This window comes from Clarias gariepinus, chromosome 3 (assembly GCF_024256425.1).
Source record: "Clarias gariepinus isolate MV-2021 ecotype Netherlands chromosome 3, CGAR_prim_01v2, whole genome shotgun sequence".
Classification (NCBI taxonomy): domain Eukaryota; kingdom Metazoa; phylum Chordata; class Actinopteri; order Siluriformes; family Clariidae; genus Clarias; species Clarias gariepinus.
Genome location: NC_071102.1, coordinates 44314777 through 44329485, shown reverse-complemented (window position 1 = coordinate 44329485; position 14709 = coordinate 44314777). Strand labels below are relative to the sequence as shown.

The window sequence follows — 14709 nt, the reverse complement described above, 5'->3', positions numbered from 1 at the left end:
TTAATGTAATTTAATGTAACTATAATAAATAAACTCACCAGCTGAGTGATGAATGTAAAGTCTGATTCCTCTGCTGATGTCGGGAGGTGAACCAGTTTGAGTTTTAATACAATAATACACTCCTAATTCATTATTACTGATATTGTGTATAAATAAACTGCTGTTGTATTGCAGTGAGAATCTCTTGCTGAAGGCTGAATTGCTGTATTCTGGCTCGTGGATGCTACTTTCGAAAGAGCGTAATATAAACACTGGAGGTTCTGACGGCTTCATCAGGAACCAGTACACATCTCTTACAGACACCTCACACTTTAGAGTCACATTCTGTCTCAAATCTACCGACTTCTCTGTGAAACTCTCTGCAGCTCCACAGCACACAAGGAGATCTAACAAAAAGATAACAATAAAAAGCACTGACTGTAATTTTCTGCTCGTTAAGAATGAGAAACGTACACATTAAATATGATCAGTGATTTAGTTAAAGGAAATAAACTTACAGAAGTAGATGTGGAGGATCTTCATGATGAAACTTGATCTCTGGTCACAAATTGTAAATTGTCAGTGAGGAAACTTTAGACATGAACACCTTTAGAGCTACAGGACTGAGGGGGAAGTGGCAGTTTAACTCACTTTGAGCGCAATGTTTTTTCATCTCTTCCTGATGAAATGATCAGAAATGACTATATGCAAATAAAAAATTGTCTTAAACCCCCAAACTATTTGATTCTACGAAATGAAGTCATTCAGTGCTAAATAATAATAGATTCCTTAGGTTTATTCTTTTTTATTTATGTGTAGGGTTGGTTAGGGTTGGGTGTGGAACTTATTTTAGTAGTGACGGGTCGTTCATTAAAGATTCGTTCTTTTTGAATGAGTCTTCAATGTGATTTAGAAAAACGAGTAGTCCCAGAGAGTGATTGTTTATTTTCTACTGGGCGCGCATGAACAAAGTGTCAAAATGTTTTATTCTCAAAAACCTCTATAGGTTATGTACAGGAAACAGACATGCAGTTACCTCTCGAGTCTTGGTCCGAAAGATTAGGACCAGAAGATATGAGAGATAAACTGCTCATTCTGTTTATTATGATATGTCCTTAACTGCATTGTAATATTTTCATTACTGGAACTAGAGCCAAAATATGTGTATGTAGTTTGTGTAACACCACATTTTACACTTATTCTAATGTCTAGGGGGCCTGGTACAAGAAAATCAGCATAATGTGTAACAATACATCAACAACTCGTCTCAAAAGTGTTTATTTATCCGCATTCATCTGAGAGACACATTCTGAACTGAACATACTATGTGTGCACAGAGAGACACAGACACAGAGTAAAATGTTAAGCTTCATCACTCCAGATCATCAGTGATTGATACAGTATTTATCTCCATGACAGAGTGTTTTATTTTCTACATATGAATATAATATGACACGGTGGGACAGGTACAGGTTTGAAATCAGGCCATCGTTTGAAGAAAATGCACAGACAGCAAGAGAAGATGTGCAGTAAAGCCCCATCATGTGGAGAAAACTTCTGCGAATATGTTACTGTAGAAGGTCACACTCTGAGAATGAGAAGCTAAAGACGGAAGTGTAGTGTGCAGACTATAACCACAATCATGTAGAACAGCTTATGGAAACAAATAACAGCATTTGTGGCCATGGTGTATATGCGTGTGTTACATCACAGGCTGAAACCGACTAACACTACTAATATGTACATCTTTTGAAACCTCCTTAGACTAAGCTTCATGGGAGATCTGACTTTTTGCTCAGCTGCACCTAGACTGTGGAATGCTTTCCCTGAGTATCTGAGAATGCCACAGACTGTTGATGCTTTTAAATCTGGTCTTAAAACTTGAATTAATTTGTAACAGTTTCACATTTGCCTTAAATATAAAGTGCATTATAAATAAAATATATTATTAATATTATTAAACACCAGCTTTGTAAAAGAGCACAAAGTCACTGTCTTTGAAAGATCTAATTTTTGACCTTCATCATGCAAAGAAAACCACTAATGAGATTGCTGAAAACCCAAGAACTAGTTTAAGAACAGCATATTAAAATTTTTTTTAGAAAACTTAAATGCTCGCTGAAGGTACATGGTGAAATATTTGATAGTGACAGTAAGAGCATTATACACAATTTAACAAGAACTCAAAAGATTGGGACTAAACAGCTGTGTATAAGAAAACCACGTTAGTGACAAAAATTGGACTTTAGAGCATTAAAAAGATAATCTGGTCTTATGAGTCCCGACATGAGCCTATTCTGCAAGATGTTACACGCCCCAGGGACTATAAAGAAGAGACTAGAATGTCGCCTTTTGATCTCCGCGAGAGGACAGCATGGGAAAGGACTGCTCGAGCCCATCTTCGCATCCCTGCTGCCGAAAAGGAAAAGGCCGCAGAGAGAACTACGGCATTTTCAGGACAGGTCATCCAAGGGAGCGTGCAGGAGCGCCTCTTTTCCCATAAGACCTCATCTTGTGTCTGTGTGTGGTGCACCCGGTCCACAAGGGTCAAACCTGTTGCACCCACTTATATTACACTCTTAATACCACCTACAGAAAATCCTGGGGACCCGATCATACACCTACTCTAAGTCTATAAAACACATGTATGTGTTTGTACATGTCCTGGCGGTCATAAAATTATTATTGCTAAGAAAAAATAATACAAGGAAAACAAACGTTGTGAGCTTAGTCCTTGTCTACATATCCCCCACCCAAAGCAACACACTCCTACAAAGGATGAATGAGCTGGTGGAGACCATCTTTGTACAAGCCTTCTTTTTGGCTCTTGAGAAAAAGTTCCTCCTCGGTAATCAAGTGGTTTCTTCAAGAGATTAAAGAGGAACACGTCACTGGGAGCAGGGATGTGGGAGTAAGGGGATAAGGCAGAATTTCATATCCCAAATCACCCACAACCCTGAAAGCAAAACTACTGTGGCCCATATCTGGCCCAGACGTTTCCCAAGATCTGTAACAGATCTGGGAACAAGATTTGACCCAGCCTATTTTTTGCACAAAAGGCCAAATACGGCACAGATCTGTCCTCCACATCTGATGTGAATCTTTGACAGATCTTGGCCAGCTAAACCTTCAATTTTATTACATTTGCCCTAAATCAGATACAGTAGCAAAACTACTGGCTCAGACGTTACACAAGATTTGGCCTGGCTTATTTTTGCACAATAGGTCAAATACAGTACACCACAGATCTGTCCATGGTGGATCTCTGCAGCATGATATGGCCAAGACTTCTCTCCAACATCTCCAACAAACCTCGGCAAACTGATTTGGATCAGCTTATGTTTGCACTCTGGGCCAAAACTGGAACGGATATGTTCTGTAGAGCGTATGTAAATATAGTCCAGCTCAAACCCAAGGATCATTATTACATCTGGTCCAAATGTGACACAGAACATGTAGAGTTGCCCAGCTCTTAACATTAAACCCCTGCTTTTTATGATGCCCCACTTGTTACCATTTTGTTTTGTACCAGTTTGTTTTATCATCCAAATACTAAAATACTATTTTAAGTAACACACATTATCTTGCCTATATCATGTGTATAAACCAAAAATAACACAAATAAACAGTTCATACACACAATGAAATATTTATTTAATTTGATAGTTTAAATCTAAATGGTATAAAGGGCAAAAAGAGATTTCAAGAGAACACAAGTAACAAAACAAACATTTAAAAAAACATGTGACATGCTAATTAATTCAATTAACTACATGCAACATGTTGCACATTATGTTAAACTAATGCACAATCCAACAGAAGATAATAACATTTAAGACAAACACAACATTCATAATATGAATTGCAACATAAACAAGGTCAACTTTACCCCTTTACCTAGAACTCTTTGTACTGAGCAATGTTTTGCCACTGCACATTATGCTAGTGTGGTCGAGTGGGTAAGCTCCCGCCCATGATTTAGAATGTTAACCTGTCAGAGCTTAGTATATGTTATATAAAGACTGCAGTTCAATTACCTGGGATCCCAGGTATCATTCTGTTGGCAGAGGCTTTTTGTACAGAACAGGATAATGGAGGCCCGTACGCAGCGCCTCGCCACGCTAGCTAATAGTTAAACAATATTTCACTGTAGAATTTAGAAACCTACAGCTCAAACCCATATCTAAACAGCTCAACATTTCAACAAACAATAACATGACAAAATTTTACAGATTTTGAAAAATGCCAAGAACTATGCTTACCTTCCAACATGATGCAAAGCAAATATAAAAAAAAAAAAAAGAACATGGCATCCTACCCAAAAACACTTAAAGCTATAAACACATAACTAGGGCTGCGTATTTTTATAAGGTGATACCAAGTGGAATAGTAACACATACAGTAGTCATTGATTCTAGTTACAGTCCCTTACATTTAATATCCAAAATGAAAAGCACCGACTATATTTTAAGATAAGATCAGATAAACCTTTATTAGTCCCACAAGTGGGAAATTAGTTTTGCCATGGCGGAAAGTGGACAGTACGAAGTTAAAAATTAAGAAACAACAGAATAAAGTAGAATAAAATAGAAAACAAAGTAGAATACTAACAGTATAAAATGTACACTATACAATCTGGATATAGAATATGGACATCTGTTATAGTAAAATATTTACATAAATATATATTTTAGACTATATTTAAGCAGAGGCATAATGTTAAGGCAGGAGGATCAGGACATTTAGTGTGCAGGCTGATAAACTGTGTATGTGCTCATCCCCTGTCCCTACAGAATGATTCGGCTCATTGGCTCTCCTTATCATATATGTATTGATGTCTATAATTAATATGTGGCTGTAAGCTGAATCTACATGTGCATAAATAGATGATTAGAGGTGGCAGTATGAGACCTGCAGCTAATTTCACACAGGCGGATCGGTAAAGCTTAAGCTGTGTTTCTGCGTCAGATCTACAGTGTACAGTAGGTTTTGCGTAGACCCTGTTAAGCCGCGTACCTGAAACACTGGATTCACATCAGATGTGCAAGACAGAACTGTATCGTATCTGGCCCATTGTGCAAAAATAATCCTGGACAAATCTTGTTACCAGATTCGTTACAGATCGTAGGAAACATCTGGGCTAAATTAATAATCAGGGATGATGTGGTCAGTCAATGAAAGAAAACACACATATGTTTACATATCCACAATTTAATTTTTATTACTTTTTTTCACTTTCATTTGTATTTGTAAACTGCACTGTGTATAATGTTTATTCTTCCTTTTTTTTTTGTATTGATACACTGTTTTACCATTACTTTAGGTTTGCACATTGTTGTTCGCAGCAGCAAAAACTTGTATGGCTGGAACAAAAGTGAATCCAGGTCGGTTTCGTCTGCTGTCTGCAAATCTACTCTGTCTCGAAGCCACACCTAAGAAGTAAAAAGGCTCCGACTTTTTTGTTAAATCTTGATAAAAGTTGGAGCCTTTTTACTTCTTAGGTGTGGCTTCGGGTCAGAGTAGATTTATGAACCGAATCTGCGATGGAGCTGGGCGAAATTAACGGAACAGATGTGACTATTACGCAGATTTGCCGAAAGAAATCTGTAAATCTTGATAATGTGGACAAAACCTCCTGTAAGAATGTTACTGCAGAAGGTCACTGGTGCTCAGACTATAACCGCAATTGAGTAGCACAGCTTATGCCAACCACCCCAAAAAAAAAAAACAATGATCTCTATGTGTGTGTGTGTGTGTGTGTGTGTGTTACACCACTCGCTGAAACAGAATAAACTCCACCACAGTTTCATTCTGTGCTTTTGGCCACCAGCCCTGTAAAAGAGCACAAAAGTCATGAGGACTGTGTGTAGATTTATCTGTTACTGTATATACATTTAAAGTGGAAAATATTTTGTATAACACATAAACACACTGCACTAATTAGCACATAACCAGTGTTGGGTGTTACACATTACAAAGTAACGCGTTAGAGTACTTGAATTACTTTTTTAATGTAACGAGTAATTTAACGCGCTAGATTCGCCATTTAAGTTCTCAGTTATTCAGTTTTTTTTTTAAATCTAATCCAATATTCAGACAACTTATGTAATCCGTGAGCCAGCAGTGATTCTAAATCCATTGGTGTATGTGTGTGAAAGTCGTCCTACAAGCCCCGCCCCCGATAACCAGTCCCCCTCTGTTATTCCTGCTGTTATACCCCTATCTCACATATGCGGTTTGGCTACGCCACGACCGAGGCACGGGATGGAAACCTTATCACAGCCAAAACTCTCGCTGAATCATGATGATCCGTACTTACGGCCACCGCAGGAAACCGGGTAGGTGGGATAGGGGTATTAGTAGGTGAGATAGGGGTATTAGTAGGTGAGATAGGGGTATTAGTAGGTGAGATGGGGGTATTAGTAGGTGAAATAGGGGTATTAGTAGGTGAGATAGGGGTATTAGTAGGTGAGATAGGGGTATTAGTAGGTGAGATAGGGGTATTAGTAGTTAACAGATTATGGGTCAAACTTCACTGAGTGATGATGGTAGAATAATTATAAAGGTCTTGACTAAAACAACATGCATGAGGAATCACAAAGGAGTTTTTATTTTCTGCAATGAAAAAGTACTCAAACTAGTTACTTTTATCAGAAAGTAACGCTGTAATGTAACTGATTACTTTTTAATGACAGTAATTTTGTAACACAATTAGTTACTTTAAAAAGCATCGTCCCCCAACACTGAACTCAAAACGTAACACACTGTTTACTGTAAACTAAAGCTGTGTATTAATTAATAACTGAAGTGTTAAGTGTGTGTGTGTATCCAGTGACTTTACCTGTGATCCACCGACTTCTTGAAGCTTCACATCACAGTTTAAAGATTTGTTGTTTTCACAAGAGCTTGTGATTGAGACTAAAAAAATCACAATGCAGTCTGAATAACATTCATTGTAATACTGACTACCTTAATTCTTTTTAAAGTTTATTATTTGTACAAAAAAATAATTGATCCATCTAAATAATAAAAGGTTTAAATAATTATTACAAATGCAGAAATGTTTTTTGTTAAAATGTTTCATCAGAATGAATAAACCTGTACTGAGTCAGGGTCCAATCCAGTCAGGGTTAAATACACTAATCACACCCCCTCAGAAGAATTTTTTGATACACTTGAGAATTCATCTTTCCCTTTATCGCTGCAAGCTGGCCACGCCCCAAATCCTGATGTTTCCCTCCACCATACTTTTATGGGACGATATTTTCATGAGTGTCTCAGTGCCCTGTTTACACCATACTGTATGTAGTGTTGCGTGTTCTTTCCAAATAGTTTTTACTTTCATCAGTACACAGAATATTTTGCCAATACCACTGTGGAGTGTCAATGTGCTCTTTTTAAAAACATGCAGCAATTTTCTTTTTAGTAGGGTAAAGCTAAAAATGAGATAATAAGCATATGACACTTATAAAGTTATAAATTCTTATAAATACACTTATAAATTCCCTTCTACTCAACATTTTAAACAGCCATACTGTATCACGCTTTTGTTTGTGTTTGGACGATTGTTGCAGTTTCTAGGTGCGTTGCCTAGGTGCACAGTTCGTTGCATTTCTGTGTGTTCTGCATACGGTAAACTGCCACATTGATTGGCTCTGCTGAGCGTATAGATACATCCACCTCAAGGGAAAAGCGCTAAATTGATTGGCTCTGTAGAGTGAAGTGGATGGCCATGCCCATTTTGCACCTGATGGCTGCTGTGACATAATCTGGCACAAAACTGGTCATACCTTCTCTTCTACGCAGCTACGACTGTTATATTCATAGTATCAACCACTCCAAACTCAGAGATAATGTCAAGACAAGTGTCTTGCCTGGACCTAAGAGAAAAAAATGGACCATTGCTCAGTGGTCCAAAATCCTTTTTTTTCCCAAGTTTTGCATTTCATTTGGAATTTAAGCACTCAGAGACTGGAGGGAGTTGATTAAGGTCCAAAGTGAAGTTTCCACAGTGATTATTTGGTGCCAAGTCATCTGCTGGTGGTGGTCTACTGTGTCTTATCAAGTCCAACGTCAACGCAAACTTCTGCCAGTTGATCTTATAGCACTTAAGGCTTTTGTCTGCTGACAGAAATGTTGATTTCCTTTTCCAGCAGACCGTAGCACCTGCCCACTGCCTAAACTACCACTAACTGATTTGCTGACCCTAAAGTTACTGTGCTTGATTGGCCAGAAAACTCATCTGACCTGAACCCCATAGAGAATCTCAGTTTTAATTGTAAAATAACAAAAAAATTAATATTAAACCAAGATGGCAGATACAAATAAATCTTGTTCATACAACAGCTTAAATTTTTAAGTTAAATTAAAAAAGAAAATTACTGTATAACTCACCTGTGACTACAACGATCACAGCACAGTTCATTGCTCCCAGTATGATAAAGAGATTCGTGTAGAGTCGAATCTTTTCATCTTTATCAGCTGTCTGATTCTCTGGAAGCATAAAAATAAATTATTTTCATCTTGTTAATTTAAAAATCCTCAGTTTAATTATAATGAAGTATTGATTCATCACACACATTTCCTGTAACTATAATAAATAAACTCACCAGTTGTGTGATTCTGGATGTAAAGTCTGATTCCTCTGCTCATGTCGGGAGGTGAAGCAGTTTGAATACAATAATACACTCCTAATTCATTAGTACTGATATTGTGTATAAATAAACTGCTGTTGTATTGCACTGAGAATCTCTTGCTGAAGGTTGTATTACTGTATACTGGTTCCAGGATACTACTTGAGAAAGAGCGTAATATAAACACTGGAGGTTCTGACGGCTTCAGCAGGAACCAGAGCACATTTTTTACAGACACCTCACACTTTAGAGTCACATTCTGTCCCAAATCTACCAACTTCTCCCTGAAACTCTCTGCAGCTCCACAGCACACAAGGAGATCTAACAAAAATTAAAACAAAAATTAAGTTATTAATTAACCCCTTAAAACTGCAGCGGCACAAGTTAGTGTTGTACTGCAACACAGCAGAGATCAGAGAAAATATACAACAAAATATTATACTATATAATAATAATTACTATATAACAAAAGGAACAAAATCATTACTGTTATAAAGTGTAAATTTTACCACTACTGGAATATGGGAATGACATTGCAAAAATGTAGAACTCTCAAAATGAGATTATTGTTATTATTATTATTATTATTATTATTATTGTTATTTTTACAGGAAAACATGTGATCATGTGTATCTGTGCTATTTCTTTGCTTATGTGACCCATTTTCCAATATTTCGCTAAGTTGTTTGGTATTTAGTTAAAATAAACCAAAATTCAGTTCATCATATTGCCTGGTTGTGCTGAAAAAAAGATATGTTACTATATACTGCACAATCCTGAGCCCTATATATGTTTATTTGAAAAAAAATGTAATTTGCTGTTTATTAATAAAGAGGAACGTACACATTAAATATGATCAGTGATTTAAAGGAAATAAACTTACAGAAGTAGATGTGGAGGATCTTCATGATGAAACTTGATCTCTGGTCATAAATTGTAAATTGTCAGTGAGGAAACTTCAGACATGAACACGTTTAGAGCTACAGGACTGAGGGGGAAGTGGCAGTTCAACTCACTCTGACCGCAATGTTTTGTTTTTTCATATCTGTCTGATGAAAAGATCGGAAATCATCACATAGATGCAAAAAACAACCTTTTAACTTCCCAGACCATTTAGGTGAGATTACATAAAAATAGTGAATTTCTTTAATGATAAACAATTATGAATCCATTCATTTTCCTGGTGTAGGAGATGGAGTAGGGTGAGGTTATTAAACATACCATATATCTTTTAGCTCACAAACACACACACACACACACACACACACACAAACACACACACACACACACACACACACTCACAGAGTTACTAAATTATCCTTTATGTAGTCTGGTTGATGTAAAAGCACTAATTTAGTTAATTTATACAGAGACACAATTACAGAGTTAACTGTTTATCTGTTATGCCCTCTGTAATGCCCCCTTCGTTATCCCCTAGTGGAATAACACAGAATTACACTATCTTTATAAACCCCTTATTATTCTAGTGCACAAACACCAGGAAGTCAGTGTTACACTGTGTTTTATACACACACTCCAGTGTTCTTTTACTTTTCCTGCCTCTGTTCACAGACTAGAGGAGGATCTGGGAGAAACATGTCTGTAGGTGAACTGGCTGAGATACACTGGGCCTAGATGTGATGGGTACACACTTCTTCACACCAGCACATCACTGATTATTCCCCTATAACAGCACAACACACTGTTTTATTCCTTACAGATAAATATAATCAGATACAGTGGGACAGGTACAGGTTTGAAAGTGAGACTTTATTTCAAAGAACATTCAAGAATAATTGTGTATTAGATTTGCAATGACATTATGTATTCTGAAACAGAATAAACTCCACCACAGTGTAGCTGTTTTTGTTTTGTGCTTTTGGCCACCAGCTCTGTAAAAGAGCACAAACGTCATGAGGACTGTGTGTAGATTTATCTGTTAAATACGTTTAAAGTGTAAAATACTTTATATAACACATAAAACACATTGCATTAATTAGCACATAACACACTGTATACTGTTAACTGAACTTGTGTATTAATTAATACCCGTAAAGTGTGTATGTGTGTGTGTGTGTGTGTGTGTGTGTGTGTGTGTGTGTGTGTGTGTGTGAGAGTGTGTGTGTGAGTGTGTGTGTGTGTGTGTGTGTGTGTGTGTGTATCCAGTAACTTTACCTGTGATCCACTGACTTCTTGAAGCTTCACATCACAGTTTGGTGATTTGTTGTTTTTTCCACAGCAGCTTACGATCGAGACTAAAACATCAGAATGCAGTCTGAATAAACTGATGTCATTAATCCAACATATTTACACACTGAAGACTGAAGGTCTGTGAGGTTTGGTTATTATTCCTCATATAACTCACCTGTGACTCCAACAATCACAACACAGTTTATTATTCCTGATGTGATGAAGAGATTTCTCCAGAGTCTGATCTCATCTATATCTACTGTCTGATTCTGACGCTCTTCAATCCTACATGTCTGATTATCTGCAAACACGACAAAGATCAGATAGTTTGAACTTAAACCCCTCAGTTTAATTATAATGAAGTATTGATTTATCACACACATTTAATGTAACTATAATAAATAAACTCACCAGTTGAGGGATTCTGGATGTAAAGTCTGATTCCTCTGCTGATGTCGGGAGGTGAACCAGTTTGAGTTTGACTACAATAATACACTCCTAATTCATTCATACTGATATTGTGTATAAATAAACTGCTGTTGTATTGCACTGAGAATCTCTTGCTGAAGGCCGGGTCGCTGTATTGTGGGACTAAAGTATTACTTGAGAAAGAGCGTAATATAAACACTGGAGGTTCTGACGGCTTCATCAGGAACCAGTACACAAGTTTTACAGACACCTCACACTTTAGAGTCACATTCTGTCCCAAATCTACCGACTTCTCTGTGAAACTCTCTGCAGCTCCACAGCACACAAGGAGATCTAACAACAAAACAACAATAAAAAGCACTGACTGTAATTCGCTGTTTATTAAGAATGAGGAACGTACACATTAAATATGATCAGTGATTTAAAGGAAATAAACTTACAGAAGTAGATGTGGAGGATCTTCATGATGAAACTTGATCTCTGGTCACAAATTGTAAATTGTCAGTGAGGAAACTTCAGACATGAACACGTTTAGAGCTACAGGACTGAGGGGGAAGTGGCAGTTCAACTCACTCTGACCGCAATGTTTTCTTCTCTTCCTGATGAAATGATCAGAAATCGCTCTATATGCAGAAAAAAAACCTCCCAGAACATTTGATTCTATGAAAAACAATGAATTTATTTAGTGATAAATAATCATACATTCCTTAGCCTTAATTCAATTCAATTCAATTTTATTTGTATAGCGCTTTTAACGATTTACATCATCACAAAGCAGCTTTACACAATCAAAAGAACTAAGTTTGTATGAAATGTGAATGTGTATGAATCAAAATGATATGATTGTCCCTGATTGTCCCTGATGAGCAAGCCTAGGACGACGGCGACAGTGGCAAGGAAAAACTCCCTGAGATGGTAATAGGAAGAAACCTTGAGAGGAACCAGACTCAACAGGGAACCCATCCTCATCTGGGTGAAAACAGATAGCAGGGATTGATGTGCATAATAATATGCGAGACTGGAAGTTCAATATAAGAGGAGATGTGTAAGATGAAAGTCCAGTTTGTTCCTGGAGGCTCAGGTAGACTGTGAAAAATTTCAGTCCTGAACTATTGAGCGACTGAAGTCACAGGTCCTCAGAGAACAGCAGTCTGCATCAGTCGAGAACAGGACCACCTTCATGGAAAAGTGGAACCAACCCCAGTCACCACACGCATTCCAGGCAGACCACACGGGGGCATCCATGTGATAAGATCTCCAACCAGAAGCAGGACTCCAGGATGAGTTAGAGAGGTCCAGCGGGCAGAGGGGGTCTGGATCACTGGCAGCTCAGGAGCGACATGTATAGCTCGACAGAGAGATAGGTAGAGGAAATAGGAGAGAGGGAGAGAGAGAGAGAGAGGAGAGAGCAGAAAAGGAGAGAGCAAAGAGATGGAGAAATACCAGTTAGGTATGGTCATAGTCGAACAATGTAAAAAGTGAATGTATATTTAGTGCAGAGTGCAAGCAGAGACTCCGGCAGGACTAGCTATGACAGCATAACTAAAAAGGGAGAGCCAGAAGGAAACACAAACATGAGGGCTTCCAGAGATGTAAGGCAACCAATCACCTCACCGTCAACAAACCTGAGTGATCAATGAGAGTGGGGAAGACAGCATCCAAACATACCAGTTCACCTAATACTCTACGTCCATGAGTCCCCCAGATCTGCTCCTTTACCTAAGGATAATCTATTTATAAAAATGCTTGGCTAAATAAATAGGTTTTTAGCCTGGACTTAAACACTGAGACTTTGTCTGAGTCCCGAACACTATTTGGAAGACTATTCCATAACTTTGGGGCTTTGTAAGAAAAAGCTCTGCCCCCTGCTGTAGTTTTAATAATACGCGGTACTGACAAGCAGCCTGCATCCTTTGATCGAAGTAGGCGTGGCGGATTGTAAGACACTAGCAAATTTCACAGGAAGCCAATGCAATGTAGATAAGATAGGGGTTATGTGCTCATATCTTCTGGTTCGAATGAGGACTCTCGCTGCTGCATTCTGGACTAATTGAAGCTTGTTTAAGCACCTAGTTGAACAACCAGACAGTAAGGCGTTACAATAATCCAACCTAGACGTGATAAAAGCATGAACTAGTTTTTCTGCATCGTTTAGTGACAATATATTTCCTATCTTGGCAATATTTCTGAGGTGAAAGAATGCTATCCTGGTAATATTATCTACATGTGCTTCAAATGAAAGGCTTGAATCTATAATCACACCGAGGTCTTTTACTGTTGCACTTGATGGAACAGAAAGGCCATTTAAAATCACATTGTGATCAGAAAGCTTACTTCTAGCTGCTTGTGGTCCTATGACTAGAACTTCTGTCTTATCAGGATTAAGCAGAAGGAAATTAATTAGCATCCAATCTCTTATGTCCTGCACACATTGCTCAACTTTAGTAAGCTGGTTTTTCTCATCTGGTTTTGCTGAAACGTATACTTGTGTGTCATCAGCATAACAATGAAAACTAATACCATGTTTACGAATTATGTTGCCTAGAGGAAGCATGTAAAGGGAAAAAAGCAGTGGGCCTAAAACAGAACCCTGTGGAACACCAAACTCAACTTGAGAACATGAGGAATGGTCACCATCTAAATCTACAAACTGATAACGATCAGTCAAATAGGATCTGAGCCACAAGAGGCCTACTACATTTTCTAATCTGTAAAGGAGAATATTATGATCAATAGTGTCAAAAGCTGCACTGAGGTCGAGTAACACAAGTATAGTGACACAACCCTGATCAGAGGCCACTAGGAGGTCATTTACTACTTTAACGAGTGCTGTCTCTGTGCTGTGATGAGGCCTAAATCCTGACTGATACAATTCATGTATGCTATTCCTATGTAGATATGAACATAGCTGTTGTGATACTACCTTTTCCAGAATTTTAGAGATAAACGGGAGGTTTGATATCGGCCTGTAATTGGAAAGCTGACAGGGGTCAAGGTCCGGTTTTTTGATTAGTGGTTTAATAACTGCTAATTTAAGGGATTTAGGAACATACCCACTGCTGAGTGAACAGTTAATTACATTTAACAGGGGTTCTGTTATTGCTGGAACTATCTGCTTGAGAAAATGTGTCGGTATCGGATCTAATTCACAGGTTGACGATTTTAACGAGGAGATGAGTGAAATTAGTTCACTCGCTTCAAGGGGAGTAAAGTATTCTAGGTTCTGATGTGATGTGATTAATTTATCATCTGTATCACTTAAATTGTCTGGTTTTAAAGCCTGAATTTTATGCCTAATATTTATGATTTTGTTATTGAAAAAGTTCATGAAATCCTCACTACTGTATGTTGTTGTTGTGGAGATTTCTGCAGTGGTCTTGTTTTTAGTTAATTTAGCTATGGTATTAAATAAAAATCTAGGATTATTTTTGTTATTTTCTATAAGAGTGGAGAGATACATTGACCTAGCAGCACTGAG

At 37.7% G+C, this 14709-nt stretch overlaps 1 long non-coding RNA gene across 1 annotated transcript; it reads right to left on the bottom strand.

Annotated features, from left to right (window-relative positions):
* Window positions 1-10438: 10438 nt before the first annotated feature.
* LOC128518666 (uncharacterized) lies at window positions 10439-11098 on the bottom strand. The gene is made up of 3 exons (XR_008357764.1): window positions 10978-11098; window positions 10788-10867; window positions 10439-10504 (listed from the first exon to the last, which is right to left on the bottom strand). It is a non-coding gene; the product is annotated as an uncharacterized LOC128518666 (long non-coding RNA).
* Between the last annotated feature and the right edge of the window lie 3611 nt (window positions 11099-14709).